Raw genomic sequence first — 15,239 nt, forward strand, 5'->3', positions numbered from 1 at the left:
AGTTCGGTTATTTTGAAGAGTTACTCACCCTTGAGTACCTCTTATTAAAAAAAGAAGTATGGTCACAAAGCGTGGATGTAGCGCGGTGGGTTAGGCCGGCTATAGAGCATGCTCAGGACGTCCTCTCTGGTGGGTTAGGCCAGGAGTGGGAGTATGATTTCATGCTGTTTCTTTGAGAGGTCCTGTTATGTGATAACGTTTTATGTTGGGTTTATGTTGATCTCTCTTATGTTACTTCGGTTGTGTCCTTTTTTCAAAAATCAAATTGTTTTTGGTATGGGTTTGTCTTGCGACTTTTTTGTGTTTTATTATTTCTTTCTTAGACTTTATAATAGTCTTCAAAAGAATAAATTATCCAGTTTTAAGCTGGGTTAATCCGGTTTGGGTACCGTTGGTTTTCTTTTCTTAGTCATGCTGTTATTTTATAATTTTTGGTGTTTAGTGAGCTATGTTGCTTAGTTTGGTTTAGTATATAATTCCTTTCCAACCGGGTTAAAGGAAAGTTTGAAACTTGTTATCGTGTGTTAGAGTTGATTATAGCGAAAACTTGAAACTTAAAATCATTTTTTAAACAATTCTTCGTGGGCGAGCTGTGTGAGTTTGGATAGAATTCTTGTGCGAGTGACTAAAAATATTTGAAAAGGTTAGTACTGCTTTCTCATTTTATCAATTTATTGCATAGAATTTGAATTTTACTGCGTTTTGGGGAAATTTAAAATTATAAATTTTCATCGTATTTAATTTTACTGCTTCGTGGGGAAATAATTTATAAATGAAATTACTACATTTGGTAGGAATTTTACTACATTATTTAGTGCAAGAAGTTAATGAATTTGAATATAATTTAACAAGTTTGTATTTTTATTTTTCTTTTCTGTTTTGTAGGTGATTGTGGTGTGAAGACTAGAAATATAAATCAAACATTGATAAAAAATTGTTAGTACTAATTTAAATTTATTAGTTAAGAGTAATTCAAATTATACTTACCTGTTAATCATCTGGGAAAAAGCCGTGGGGGAAGATGTCGTGTATCATATCTGATGTTGTTAGTAATTTGGCTGGTATGCGTTTGATGTTTTTAGTTTGTAGCAGTGGCCAAAGCAATTGAAGTGCTTTAATGATGTTTAGTTCTTCGGTGCCTACTGCAAACTCGTGAGGTGTGTTTTGAACGAGGTTATATACTTTATGATTATATTTATCATTGTGAATGAATTCTAATATGGGTATTTCAATAGGTGTGATAAATTCATGCGGGATAAGGAAGGGTCTGGATTCTTCGGCATTGAAGGTCTTCGTGATGGTCATAGTTACGGAGGATGTCGTGGAGGTTAGTATCTTTGATGCAATATGTAAACTTTAGGAAAAATGGTGACGTGTACTTTGAGTTAAGACACTGAAAACGATGGTGGGGTTCTCTTGATTGGGTGTGCAAATCAAAATGATTCTGTATAAAACGATAGTATGGATATGTGTGCGTTTGTTTAGTGCGTAACATAATATCGTGGGAACAGTGCAAATTGCGTTCCTGTGGTGAAAGAAAGTGGGAGGTTAGTGAGAATAACTGAAATTTATCATAAAAGCTCTCGTATGCTTGAATATCAGCTAGTGATTCTGAAATAATGTGGTCATTCTTTCTATCAAAAATATTAAGTGTGAATACGTATGATGTTTTGATGAAAAAAATTTCTGTTAGTTGCGGGTTTGCGAAGCGGCCTTCATCTAAAAATTGATCTTGATTAGGTCGGATGATATTACGATCGTAATATTCTATTGCAAATTCGTTAGCTCGGGGTGTAGTGAATGTTTTTAGTAACTTTTTATATCCAACGTAAGTAAATTGTCGAGGTGTTAGTGTTGTGGTGAGTCTATATAACATGTCTTTGTTCTTTTCTATGCTGTCATGAGTATTCGTTAGTGGTAGGCAAAGGGTTAGTTAAATTATAATAAGCTGTCCAATGAAGTGTTGGCATTAAAACATGTTCATCTTCAAAATTGCGTGTGTCATTAGTATCGTTAGGTGTGTTTGATGTATATTGCGGAAATGAGGGTAAGGTGATTTGAAGAAAGTTTTTCGTGTTGGTGTGTTGCGGGTGATTAATATATTCGCGGGCTGTTCCGGGTTTGGTTGGGAATGGGTGATTTGGAAATTTTCGTTTAAAAGTGCGATAAGCTCTGTGAGTGCTAGTTGGCGTTTCGGTGGATGTCGATGATTGTGCTAATGATGGAGTGTAAGCTGAGGAGGGTGTGGGAGTAGGTGGATTTGAGGATGTTAATGTGGATGATAGTTGATGTATTGAAAGGGTGTTGGGGTTTATTAATTATTGTTGTAAAGTTATAAAATTATCAAGCTCTTGGGAAATTTGGGGGGTATCTGGGGAATTATTATATGATCTGTCGGAATGAAGTGGAGAATAGGTTGGGGTTACTTGGGAAGCGTAAGAAGGAGTGGAAATGGATGGGAGTGGATGATTAGATGGGATTGGTTGAAAATGGGGTTTTGAAAAAACTGAGGAATTGGTCTGGGTATAATTTGAGGGAGATGGTTCGGAGTCTGCAAATTCGTCGGGGGTTTCTACATAAGAGTTATTATTTTGTGAGATAGAATATAAAACTGAAATATCTGAGTTAGTATCCGAATTCGTGCTTGATGATATACTAATAATCGGAAAATCGGGTGGTGGGAAAGCAAAAAGTGGTATGATTGGGATTGGAATTTGGAGGTTGGCTGGGTGGGAATTTGAGCGATGGAGAGATCCAAGTTTTCGGCTCATCGTGGGCTAAAAAAAATGATTATTTTGAGATTGAAAAGTGGTGGTGTGAGGTTGTTCTATAATTTGTTCATGTGTATTTTCATTTTGTGAATGATGTGTCATTATGTGTTGGATGGGACTTTGTGTTGCATTTGGTCTAAAATTTGGATTATGTGTGATTGCTAGGTTTCGAAAATTACGGGGAACTAATGATAATGGATGGTTTTGTGGTAGGGTTGGTATCTGCGGTGCTGTAGGTGTTGTGTCTACATTATTGTGTTCTTCATTATATGTGTTTAGTCTTGTGGATATTTTTGTATTATATTCTTTTATTTGTGCATCTAAAAGTGTTTTGTTTATTGATGATGAAAAAATTCCAAAAAATCCTGCAAATAGTATACGTGCTACACTTGCTTGTCTGTTTACTTGTGTGTGTATAGCGCATGTGTTATAGATTCCTTTTAACAGTGAGAAAAGAAATCCTATAAAATTAAACATGGCGTAAAAGATAGTTAATTTTTCTAAGATGTAATAGGGCCATCCTAGAAAAGCTAGAATTTCGTTTTTTAATGTGACAAAACTGAAAATATTTATAGGTGAAATTTTTTTTGGTCTGTATTTTTCACCGTTTAATTATATGTAGTCTTTGATATCTTTAAAATATCCGCTGTAATCTTGTGTATAAATGTCTGCGAATCCTGCGGTTACGGCAAGTTTTCTTAAATTCTGGTCAATTGATTGTCTTGGTATTGTGTCCATTTGTGTTAATAATTCCTGAAATTGTTGTGTTCTAATAAGATGTTGGATATCTGATTTAGAATATATTCCAACTGATTGTAAATCAATATTTAGATTACGAGCAATAGCTCTGATGCTTTCGGGTGAAATTTTTTTGAGTGATTGCATTAATGTAGGATATGGTGTAAGGAGATAGTATTTATCTTAATCAGGATTTAATTGTACTACATTGTGGCTATTTTCTGATCCACATGGGACTGCGTTATCCCAAAAATACGTTCGTCTTGAAAGTGTGTCGACAAAATGTACTTTGTTTTTTATAGAATATAGGGATTCTTTTATAACAACGTTTGTCTTCAAAAACATATAATGGTGATACTTTTTTGGTACAAGTATAAAACCAAAAAATCTTTCCATCGTAATCTAGAAAATTTGATCTGTTTCCTGATAATAAGTATCCTGCGTAAGGTGTTTTTAGTACTGCTAGTGCGAGTGATTGTAGGATTTGTGTTCTTTCTAGTTCCCATAGTTGATGAAGTGTTTCTAATTCAGAGAGTGACATTTCTTGAAAAATTCGACTAATTGTGTAGTCTTATTTCATATCTAAGTGGATATCATAATGAATATTACCAAAATAGGTGCTATTCATTAGTGATTGTTCTTGTAAACGTGTGCTTTTACTGTCATGTGGTTTTAGTTTTCGGATTTAAGTGAATCCTATTGGCTGAATTTGAACTAAAATTGTTGCTTTTTTGTCATCATGTTATTTTGAAAAAAGAAAGTTCAAAATGATCCAGAGGTGTAAAAATTATTTATATTAAAATCAGAGTTGTTTTTGAAATTCAACTTTCTTTAATATTTTAGATTGTGGGATGAATGTTTTGTAGTTTTTACGTAGTTGATTTCTAAGTCGTGATGATTCTCTATGTTTAGATTTTTCTACTTGTTCTTGTGGTAAAATTTTTTCTATCATTTTCCTTTTTTTTTTCTTTCTTTTTGAGGTATTTTTGGGTCTGGCGTTTTTGTATTGTTTTGAGTTGTGGTTTATTTTTGATTTTGTTTTCCATGATGAACGTTGTGTTGTTCATCTATTTCTTTTTCTGTATGTGGATGATTTTGAATAAACTTTAAACCTGTGAAAGAATATAAGTGAGTTCATTCGCGTAGTGCGTATTCTTTTGGGTAGTAAGGTAATAAATTGTTACGATGTTGAACAATTTCTTTTTTAGTTGGATCTGTGAGTTTATACGTTACGTCAGTGGGTTTGGCAATGATTTGGTATGGTCCTTTTCGAAGTGGTTGTAATTTTTTAGAGATGCCTTTTTGCGTATTAAAGTTAGGTATTAAAACAAATGTTCCAATTTTTGAATCTGTGGCCGGTGTAAAGCGTGAATTAATTTGTTCGTTAATGTTTTGCCTTAGTAACAATTTCGTTGTTACTTTTTGGTAAATATCATTGTGTTTTTTGTCTCTATTTAATATCCATCCGGTATGTGTGCCGGAGGCTAATTTAAGAATTTGTGGGTGATGAAAATGATCTTCATCATGTGAGTGTAAAGGTAGGTTATAACAAATTGAGTCTTTATTTGGTTGGCAATAACTTTGTGCATTTTTATGGGAATTTGCTGTAAACATAATTGGTTTACGTGACTTTTGATTAAAAACCATTTCGTATGGTGACATTCCTAAAGTTGTCGTGATTTGTGAATTGTATGCTAAGGGAAATAATTTTACATCTGCTGACCATTCTGTGTATTTTGTATCATTTCCATTTATGATACATCTAAGATATTCTTGTAGTGAACGGTTCATACCTTCGACTAAACCGTTTGTCCAAGGTGCATGAGATGTACGTGGTTTATGTTTGATGTTGTATAAGTGGCATAATGTGATGATTTCATTATTTATGAATTCTGTACCGTTGTCTGTAACTAAGATTTCGGGTAGTCCGAATTTAGCTATCCAATGTTCATAAAGTGTTGTGTAAGCATAATAAGCATTACAATGTGGTACTGGGTTGAGTGCTACATAATGTGTGAATGCGTCAACAATGACCATAATATAGGAGTTTCCTTCAGAGGATGGTGAAATTGGTCCTTTTGTATCGAATGAAATGCGGTGGTTAAAATACAAACTTTGTCCTTTAAAATCTTGTTTGTGTGCTATTTGTTTTTGATTTGGATAAGGTTTGTTCAATTGACATATTACACAATTATTGCATAATACTTTTTTTGTCCAAATTGGTGCATTTGGGAAATAAAAACTTTGTGTAAAGTTTGAGTATGTTTTTTCTGATCCGGCGTGTCCCTTAGTATTTTGTGTATGTGAGATATTAAAGCTATTAATATCATACTTAAAGGAAGACAGGGAACTTTAGAATCATTTAATTGATATTCTAAAAGATCTGTATTTTCATTAATTGTTGTGTTATTAAATTTTCGGAAATATCAGAGGAGTGTTTTATTTCCTAAAGTTGTGGTATCTGCTTTTACGGGCTTAGTTTTGTATTTGTGCTATGATTTTAGTTGTCTAATTACTGGGTCGAGATTTTGATATTGTTTTGAAAGTTCAAGTGTAATTTTGTCTGCTGGGGGAGAAAAATATTGTCAATTTCTAGTTTTGATAGGAGAATTGTGTCAAATGGGTCATGGAGGTCAAAAACTTGGTTGATTGTGTATTTTAAATCCTTTGTTTGTGGTCCTGATAAATTTATTTTATGGGTTAAATTTTCTTTTTCAATTAATAGAAAAAGGTCTTTTTTTATGCGAGTGTTGTTTTATTCTCTCTTAGTGAGTATTAGTTTTTATCCATTGTGAGTATGGAATTGGTTTGAAAGTTGATGTTCCTAGTAAATCAACTTCGTAGTGATTATTTTGGCAATCTAAGTAAAGTGGAAAATGTTGTAGATTATTTATCTGTGATTGATCAAAGTCAGTTTTTACTGCATATTTGCATTCTAGTCGGGGTGATGTTTCATCTTTTGCGAGATAAAACTTAATATTTTGTGGTATTTCAACTGTAGTTTTTCGTGTGAGTAATTCAGGTGGCGTATTTCTACTTAATGTATCTGGTAATGCAAGGTTTTTTCCTGCTTTCCAAACTATATGTAAGTTTGGGAATTTCATTAGAATTAGTTGAAATCTATAAACTTTATGATTTCAATTTGATTTTTGTGTAAAGAGAAATATAATTGGTTTATGATCCGTGAATAAAACTGTTGGGTGTTTTGATCCAAGTATCAGAAATTCATATTCTGTAAGTGTATAAAATATAGCTGTACATTCTCTCAATAGAGTTGAGAGTCGTAGCTCTGCTTGAGTGAATAATCGTAAATTTGCTGATATAAGGTTCATTTTATTTGTTCCACTATGTGATTGTAGCAATGCTGCGCCGATGCCAAATTTGAACCATCGCATATTGCATAGAATGGTTGATTTGGATCTAGAATTGTGTTTGAAATTTGTTCAGTTAAGTGTTTTTTAATTTCTTCAAATCGTGTTTGATGTTCAGTGGTCCATTCAAAATTATTTTGTTGTCTGAGGATGTTATAAAAAGGTCTTAAGTATAATTGCATTTTGTAAACATAATTACTTAAGAAATTTAACATTCCAAGGAATTCTTGGATTTTCTTTTGATTTGTAGGTGGCTGAAGTTTTTGAATGGCGTCAATGCGTGATTTTAATGGAGTGATAGTGTTTCGTTCAAAATTATGTCCTAAAAATTTAATGCGTGTTAAAAAGAAGTGTGATTTATCGGGGGCTTCTTTCAGATTTTCGTTCTGAAGTATTTTATGATTTTGTTCTAAAACTGTAAACATTTCGTCTTTGGTTTGTGATTGCATAAAAACATCGTCTACATAGGTGATTGCATTTTTCTTGAGTATTAGTGGTCCAAAAATTTTACTCATGAAAGCTGAAAAAACTGCTGGTCCTATGGATATTCCATAGAATAAGCGATTAAATTCATATTGTTGATTTCCAATAACAAGTTGTGTTAAACGTCGTGATTGTTCATCTAGTGGCATTTGGTTATATGCACTATTCATATCTGCGGTTGTGAAGTATTTACCAATTATCTTTGTCAAGATAACTTGTATTGGTTCAATAGGCCAATTGCATTTTGATTCGTCAATTAGTGAATTGAGGTATCTAGCGTCTAAAACTATTTTTAGTGATTCACCTTTTGCTAGAATGATAACAGGATTGATAAAGGTGTTTCCTTTTGGTTGTTCTTCTTTATTTACTGGTGAGATGATTTCGTATTGTTCTAAAATGTCAAGTAGTCTGTTTACCTTGTCATGTAAGTGAATCGGTACTTTACTTGCTCTTTGTTTTTTGAAAACAGCGTCAGGTTTTAACAGAAGGTGTAGCGATGAATTAGGTTTTCCAACGTCAAATTTTGATGTTGCATAAACTGTTGAACATTTTAACAGTTGTTTTGCTAATTTATCAAACTCAATTTGTGTAATTTGTGAGTGTTCAAAATTAAACATTGTTAAAAACTTTTGTTGCTCTTTTGTGTAATTTGTTATATTGAATGTTGGTTTAAAATATGGTGTTTTTGTGAAATAATCTGTTTTTCTCTTTTCATTACTTATTATATTATTTATGGATAATTCTTCGTCAAGAATTAATGATTGGCAAATATATAATAATTGGAGTATATTATTAACACTGTAGGCTACTTCATTTATAGGTAAAATTGTAGCATTTGTTTCACAAAATCCTAAAATTCCCTAGAGTAATGTTACTTGATATGGTGTTTTGTTATACACGTGTAATGAAATGATGTCGGAATTCGTATTTTTCGAGTATTTTATAGATGAGATTCTAATTTTGAAAAATTTGTGAATAGGTTTTAACTCGAAAACTGACATGAAAAGTTGTTGTTTATTTTGACTTTTTTTATACTGGTGAACTTGTTTTATTGAAACATTATATATATTTCCTGATAGTGGTTTCAGGTGTTTTCGTTTTTTATTGTAAATGGGGTAAAATTTTGAGAAGTATGGTGGTTGTTTGTTTAATCTTTGGAAGAATGTTAGGGCTGTATTTTTTGTTTTTGTGTATTTATCTTTGATATGTATCTTACTATTTAAGATGTTGATTGTTGGTATATATTTAGATATAAATGGTATACCAATGATATTGTGTTTAATATCAGTAATATGAAATATTTGTTTAAATGGTTTGTTCAAAATTTTGTTTTGTTCCATTGTTCTTGTGGGAAGAAGGAATAATTGGATTTTTCCATAATTTACTAATGTTGATCCTTGTGCTGTTGGTAATTTACTAGAGGGTTCAAGAGGTGTTAATTTTGGATGCAATGTTTTGATTTCGTTCCAAGTGGGAATATTAATTATATTTGATTCTGCTCCTGAGTCAATTAAAAAATCAATTTCAAGATCTGGTGGTTGAAATTCTTTGTTTCTTGGACTCTCTAAGAGAAATGGGATTGTCCAAATTTTTTCTCTTGGTTGTTCTTTTTGTAGATTTTGATAAATATGTTTTGTGTTTGAGCATTGTGTTTCATCTTTATTATCGGGTTTGATTACTGTGTTAATTTCGTTTACTTTTTGTGTAGTTTGTGTTTTATCAATGGGTCCAATATAGTAATTGTGGAGGAGTTCCATATATATGTAAAGTGAAAGGTTGTTCGTATATGATAGGTTCATAGTCGTTTTTGACTGTTATCATATTTACTGAGATGGTATTTTCTGTATCACTTTCTGTATCTGATGATTCAACATGTATATGATTTAGTTAAATTTCGTGACTTTCTGTGTCATCAATACCTGGAGGGTCTGAAGTTGTTTCTTCATTTGTTTGCACTTGATTAATGTGTCTTTGATGTTTTGGTGTGCTACTTCTGTATCGTTGTCTAGAGTCAGGGTAACGGTTATTATTCCTATGTGGTGACTGGGAATAATTTCTGTATCGATTATTGTAACTTGAATTTCGATTTTGTGAATTAATTCATGATCTATTTTGGTAATTATCATTTGATCTGTGATAATTTGATCTATTATATGAATTATTCCTTGATCTATTATTGGATAATTCTGATTTCGATTGTTTGAATAACTTCTATTTCTATTATGTGAATAGTTTCTATTTTTATTGTACGATGAATTTCCTGATTGATTATTGGAATAGTGTCTATTCCTTGGGTGTGATTGGGAACTGGATCCGTAAACAAATTGTGTTGTATTGGAATTTGATCGTGAATAGTTAGGAATTTCGTGTATTTCCTCGTTCGGGTGATCTACCTCTATAACTTGAGTTATATGGTGATTGGTTTCTTGTGTAATTTGAGCTACTTGGAAGTGGTTTTCCTGAACTTTTATTACTATATATATTTTTGTTTGGTAGATTTTGGTCTTTTTTCATATATTGATAGAACGATTTATTTGGTTCTTTGTGCTTTTGAGGTTTGTTCTGACTGTTTTTGTCTGCATTCGGAAATACTGTGTCCGTATCGTCGGCAATAATTACACCATTTTTTGAAGGATGGTTTGCCTTTAAAATTTGGATGTTTTTCATAGATATTCAGTATTTCAGTGATTTTTTCAATTAAATCTGTATCTGATTCCTGTATTTTTATTATATGTGTAGTGCTTGTTTCAATTCGATTAACATATTGTAGTTTTAGATTTTCTGTTTTTTCGAGTTTCATTGTGATTTCGGCTTGTTCTAGTTTATTTACTAATTTTCGAGAATCTAAGTCTGGTTCTCGAATTGAGGAAGGATGAGATGCTCTCTTTTTTATTGCTATTTTCCTTAATTGAGGTGTTAAGGTCATCATTAAAATTTCTGTCATTTTTGTGTTTTTATAGTCATGGGTATTAAGTGAATATGCTTTTTGAACTAGTGTTTCGATACGTACTGCTAATTTTTTGATAGTTTCATATGGTAGTCTGCGAATTTCATTACATAAAACTCTGTGAAAAATTTGAAAGTTGATTTTTCGTTATTTCGTGTTGCTGAAGGTAATATGGAAGCGGTATTTCATTTTGCATTTGAGTTGGTTGATAAGAATGCATTAACATTGGGTTTTGTGGTTGTATTGGTTGAAAAGATTGTGTGTTAAATGGGTTTTGTATATGCATTTGTTGTGGATTTTGTATATCTGTTGGATTTTTGGGTAAATTTTCTTATTTTGAGATGGTTGAGACTGTTGCGATCTCTGTGTGCAATATTCTTTGGTATATGGTGCAAAAATATCTGGTTGATAGTGATCATCATCATCGGATGATAAGTAGTTTGTGTTATAAGATGTATGTTGTTTGTTTTTATTCTGTTGAAAAAATGGGTAATTTTCACTATGATCCTGTGTAGGTTGTGGATTATCTGGAAAATTTACTGAATTGGTTGATGTTTTTGGGAGATTCCAATAATGTGAACATACTTGATTTAAATTTTAAGTATTTTTTTGGGGGGGTTGATTTGTTTTTTGTTGGTGAGCATAATTATAATTGTGTTCTGCAAAAGTGTTTTTTGTTAACTGTTTTCGTGTTTTTGACGGTATTGTCATTGGTCTATACGTTTGATAGTCCATATGTGATTATTTTGGTGCAACCGAAGGTTTAACGGTTGATTGTAAGGTTACCTGTGTTAGTGATGTATTTGTATTTCTTGGTGTTGTCAGATTGGGGTGTATTGGTGAAAAACTTTGTTGTGCGGTTGTTGCTGTTTTTTGGACGATTTCTTCATTTATGAAGTGTGATGGTGTTTGAATATCTTGTTGTGTAAGATTTCTGGTTCCATTGAGATTTTCATTATGTATGACTATTGAATTTAAGCTGTTATTTCGTGTTTCAGGTAAAAACGTATTATAATTTATTGGTGTTGCGTCAATGGTTAAGGGTATTACTTTTACATAATCTCTGTGGAAAGATATGGTACTTATTGCCTGACTCGAGATATCTTGAGGAATATTCAGAAATGCTGGATGAGACCAGTCAGGGTCCCAAACGTAATCTGATTGTTCTGAAAGGACAGTGTCATCATTGGTATTTTGGGTTCTAAAATTTTTTCTTGCTTGTGAAATTAAATCTAAATTGTGGGTGAAATAATCTATTATAAACCATGCTAAAATCTTTTGTAAATCATGTTTAGTGTTTTGTGAAACATCATTATTGGTGAAATTTTTGCGGATTATATGTAAAAATGTTGAAAATACTGTAATTTCATTTCGTAATTTTGTATGTTTGGATGTTTCTGTCGGTGATGTGCTTTGAACTTCTGTTTTTTCCAATATAGATATATAACTTTATATTATTGCAAAAACTTCGTTAGTGAATATGGAGTTTGCTCTTTGTGAAATATGATATTGTATGTTTTTGATATATTCTATAAATGCTTTTGAAATTTCTAATTCAATATCGTCTGTTTGAATTACATACTTACGATGGGCTGTATTTGGTGTGCTTAATTCTATGGTGTAGATTCCGTATTGCTGTGTTAGACTACATATGTCTTACAAATAATGTTCAATATTTTGTCTTTTGATTTTTACATCTGGGAATTCTGCTTTGCATGGACTGATTCCTGGTTCAAACAAATTTACGAGTAAGTTCTTACAAAATCGTGTTTCTCCTCTATCATCGAGTGAATCTATAAGAAAGGGAAAAACTGTTTCTTCATCTGGTCTTTCGTCACTTTGAGTGTGGGTCATTTAATCGTTTGATGACTGTTAATATATAACTATCAATGTGTCTAATTGGTTGATTCCAATTATACAGGTGTACTGGTTTGTGTTTATATTGCTTTTTTATTCTTCTTTTTCCTCTTTTTGATGAATTTGAAGTTGTTTCTGAGTCGGAAAAATATACTTGATCATGAATGGGACAAATTTTATCTATTGATTCTTTTAATTTGTATAGTTCGTCTAAACTGTTGGCTTCTGATTCAGAAAATGCGTTTCTATTTTTTGAAAATCTTTTTCGTGTGATTTGTCTTTGTTTGCTTATAATTTTTCTTTTTATTGTTTGTCGTTTTGTTCGAATGTATCCAACTGTTTGTGTATGTGGAATGATTACATGATCGTATTTTTTGTTATCTATTTCACAATTGTGTAAAACGATTGTTTGTTTATTTCCTAAATTTTGGAATGACATAAGGTTTAGGATGAGGGATGCAAGAAGTTATTAGTGATTTTAATTTCCTAGACTGTTAGTCCTTACGATTTTTTGGTTAGCTTAACCTGGGTCTTTTTGTTCAGGGTTGGAGAGAAAAGTATATTGGTTCCCGAGAATGATTTTTTACTTTCTCGTGGCTAGTCTAAGTTAAGGTGTTAACTTACTTAATCTTACTTAGGGGTACTGATTGTGTTCAATGGTTGGAGAATAGTAAATCGATCCACAAGGTTCAGGTATAATTAGAACGCAAGTAGTTCGTTAGATACTATATTGAACTTACTAAGTCTAAGATCTATCCTGGGTCTGTCAAGAGGAGGGTTCAAGTGAAGGATGAATAACCGAAGTTCTTCGCTGTTTAACTTAATTTGAATGGTTAGTTTTATTTAAAAATTTCTATTAGTCCTGGGTCTTTTGGAAAGGTTGGATAGTGAATCGACGTTTGAGGTCGTTAGACACTTGCTAAGTGGGTGGGGGAGAACAAAATTGTTCTTTTTGATCCAAGGATAGGCCTTGATGATCAGATTTTAAATTTGGGAGATAGAAAATTTATAAAGATCCAAGGAGAAGCCTTGATGATCTGATTTTTAAAATAAAGTGAATATAAATTTAAAATGGTTTAAATTTATTTAATAAAAAGAGTTAGTTTTTTAATGATGTTAATGAGCTTATGATTGCTGTTATGTTTAGGTGATGAAGCTGGAACAACAAGATGATTTATATATACTAACAATTTATTGTCATGCTACTAATTTTTATTTTTATTTTCAATAAATATTTTTCAAATATGTTTTAAATAATACTGCAGAAATTAGGAAAACGATCTGAGATCTTTTTATCAATCGTTATTGTACATTAATAATTTTGTTTAGCGCCTGAAATGATCATGAAGATTTACTTCAAAATTTTATGTTTGCAAATGAAAATCTAAATTCATTGCTAGTAAGATTCTAAATATAAAAGTTTGTGTTGGCTTTTGCCTTACAACCATGAAACTAATTGGTAAGTTTCTATGTAGTCGTATATCATCTCTTGTCCGAGGTCTTTTTCCAATACCAGCTAGTTCTAGTATTGTGCGGAATATCGGCTCTGATCTATTGAGTCGTAGAGACATTTCAATTAAGTTATTATCGTGTAACATTTTGAAAATGTTTTGTCTAATTTCTAATCTATTTTTGGTTAATTCTAAGCTATTAAGGTCTTATTCGAGACTTATGGTCGCACCAGATGAGTTAGAACCGACGTGGTTAACTCATAGAGTAATTTCGGATAGGGTACACCATCTGCTCGTCACGCTATCTTATTTTCGGCCGGATAGATTCGTGCAACTTCTTAGTCTAATACCGATCCTAATCTTACTCTTATATCTACTAGTCTCAGGGTGTTTAACTAGTCTCTGCTAGGCTCAATAGGTCTAAAGTATACTGGTTTATTGCGGCAGCTGAAGTTCTCTTGGAGAGGCAACTAATTTCTAAGTTAAATTCAAATCTCTCTGGTGCTAAAATTACAAGTAATTTCAGCACTTATAAATAAGTGGTTTGTTAGTTAGATGGATTATGATTGGTTAATATTAAATATTTTACAGTGGTAAAATATCTAATTTATCCAATAATAAAATGTAGTTTAGATCAGGTTCCAACAGGTATTGGATAAGAGAGGCGAGGAGTTATACCCACCCATAGAGTGACGTACAGAGGTAACCCACCCCCACATATAAAAGAAGAGAAGGAAGACAAACCCCGAGTGCGGCACCCTTCTACCACTTACCCCTCTGTCCTTTTCTTTTGGTGGTTCCGACGCCAGACTCTAGACAATAACCCCAACAGCTTCAGATAAAATGGAAGAAAGAAAAAAATGTCAACTTTGCTACATCAACTTTGTTTTTTTTATAGCAGACAGGGCTCTTGAGACTCAGGTAGCAAACCATTTGTATATATTTTATGCGCTGAAATTCCTGCCTAGTTTTGCGCGCAGTCATTAGTTCACGTTGTATTTTTGAGTGCAATTGATTGTGCAAAATGGAAAAAATTTTAAACCTCCTGCTTCGCTTATCGAGTATATATTTTTTCTAATTCTGATTACAATTTTTCCAGCTGACTAGTTTTGCCTTGGTATAAAACAGAACCCCCTCTTGTAACTTTGTGCTTGTATTTTTGCCCTAATAAATGGAAAATGTTTAATTTTACTCTTTTTGCTACCTTAAAAACGGTCAATCCACTGTTTATAGTAATTTTGAACATCAGTTTGGTGGAATCATTTTTAGGATTTGAGCGCAAAACTTTTTGTGCAAATGCCCTATGATTTCGAATGTCTAATTTTTTCTGCTAAATTTTTGTGCCTATTCTCCTCTGCTGGATCCTTTGGGCATAATTTAAACTCTCTTTCAGCCAGTATGTTCAAAACCAACTTTTTTGGCAAAATAAAAGAATTCCATATTCAAGATCCCATACACAGTTTTCAATTCAACCGCATCCGATAAAACAACGCTAAAGAGTTTTTCCCACGAGTCCTTGATGGTTTCCGGAGCTAGCTCTCTACATCACCCTCTTCAGACTCTTCAACGGAGACAACAATATGAAATGAAAAAGCGAGTGATTACAATTCCCAAGATCAAC

General features: G+C 32.3%; 2 protein-coding genes across 5 annotated transcripts in view; one reads left to right on the forward strand and one right to left on the reverse strand.

Annotated features, from left to right (window-relative positions):
• LOC134854559 (zinc finger protein 749-like) overlaps positions 1-15,239 on the forward strand; it is a 354,798-nt gene that overhangs the window by 41,603 nt on the left and 297,956 nt on the right. The gene's annotated exons all lie outside the window — the stretch shown is intronic.
• LOC134853844 (trichohyalin-like) overlaps positions 1-15,239 on the reverse strand; it is a 48,882-nt gene that overhangs the window by 26,502 nt on the left and 7,141 nt on the right. The window contains exon 1 of one of the 4 annotated variants that reach the window (XM_063869783.1): positions 14,392-14,422. The exons of 2 other annotated variants lie outside the window; for them this stretch is intronic. The gene's annotated coding sequence lies outside the window, so the exon portion shown is untranslated. One more of the 4 variants, XM_063869781.1, reaches the window with a different exon arrangement.

This window comes from Symsagittifera roscoffensis, chromosome 9, assembly GCF_963678635.1.
Source record: "Symsagittifera roscoffensis chromosome 9, txSymRosc1.1, whole genome shotgun sequence".
In the NCBI taxonomy this organism is placed as follows: domain Eukaryota; kingdom Metazoa; phylum Xenacoelomorpha; order Acoela; family Convolutidae; genus Symsagittifera; species Symsagittifera roscoffensis.